The sequence below is a fragment of the Cherax quadricarinatus genome, chromosome 53 (assembly GCF_038502225.1).
Source record: "Cherax quadricarinatus isolate ZL_2023a chromosome 53, ASM3850222v1, whole genome shotgun sequence".
NCBI lineage: Eukaryota > Metazoa > Arthropoda > Malacostraca > Decapoda > Parastacidae > Cherax > Cherax quadricarinatus.
This window is the reverse complement of record NC_091344.1, coordinates 12,910,008-12,911,671: the sequence shown is the minus strand read 5'-3', so window position 1 is coordinate 12,911,671 and position 1,664 is coordinate 12,910,008.

The window sequence follows — 1,664 nt, the reverse complement described above, 5'->3', positions numbered from 1 at the left end:
AACTTGTGACGAACCATCTTATGATGAACTATCTTGTGATGAACCATCTTATGATGAACCAACTTGTGACGAACCATCTTATGATGAACCAACTTGTGATGAACCAACTTATGATGAACCATCTTGTGATAAACCATCTTGTGATGAATCAACTTGTGATGAACCATTTTATGATGAACCAACTTGTGATGAACCATCTTATGATGAACCAACTTGTGATGAACCAACTTATGATGAACCATCTTGTGATAAACCATCTTGTGATGAATCAACTTGTGATGAACCATTTTATGATGAACCAACTTGTGATGAACCATCTTATGATGAACCAACTTGTGATGAACCAACTTATGATGAACCATCTTGTGATAAACCATCTTGTGATGAATCAACTTGTGATGAACCATTTTATGATGAACCAACTTGTGATGAACCATCTTATGATGAACCAACTTGTGATGAACCAACTTATGATGAACCATCTTGTGATAAACCATCTTGTGATGAATCAACTTGTGATGAACCATTTTATGATGAACCAACTTGTGATGAACCATCTTATGATGAACCAACTTGTGATGAACCAACTTATGATGAACCAACTTGTGATGAACCATCTTATAATGAACCAACTTGTGATCAACCAACTTGTGATCAACCATCTTATGATGAACCAACTTGTGATGAACCAACTTATGATGAACCAACTTGTGATGAACCATCTTATGATGAACCAACTTGTGATGAACCATCTTATAATGAACCAACTTGTGATCAACCAACTTGTGATCAACCATCTTATGATGAACCAACTTGTGATGAACCAACTTATGATGAACCAACTTGTGATGAACCAACTTATGATGAACCAACTTGTGATCAACCATCTTATGATGAACCAACTTGTGATGAACCAACTTATGATGAACCAACTTGTGATGAACCAACTTATGATGAACCAACTTGTGATCAACCATCTTATGATGAACCAACTTGTGATGAACCATCTTATGATGAACCAACTTGTGATGAACCAACTTATGATGAACCAACTTGTGATGAACCATCTTATGATGAACCAACTTGTGATCAACCAACTTGTGATCAACCATCTTATGATGAACCAACATGTAATGAACCAACATGTCATGAACCAACATGTAATGAACCAACATGTGATGAACCAACATGTGATGAACCAACATGTGATGAACCAACATGTGATGAACCAACATGTGATGAACCAACATGTGATGAACCAACATGTAATGAACGAACAAATTCAAATTCAAAGTTTATTCTCTATAAAGATTACAATGTTGAATTTACAGAATTTGGTTGTTGTGTGGTTTACATGTAGTTAAATAATGATTACAGAGTGTACCACTAGAACGCCTAGCATGGCTAGGCATTTCGGGCAGACTTAGTTTAATTCTTGATTTTAAAATATTACAAATTATGAGGTAAGTTGGTATTATGGCTAAGTGACTTAAATACTAGTTTGTGAGTTTAGCAATGTGAATGCTTTTGTTTTGGCACAGTACATAGTTTCAGTATTGGAGTATCATAGGATTCATTATTTTAAGATTGAGATTAATCAATGCATATATATATATACATACATCTAGGTTTTTCTCCTTTTTCTAAATAGCTCTTGTTCTTTT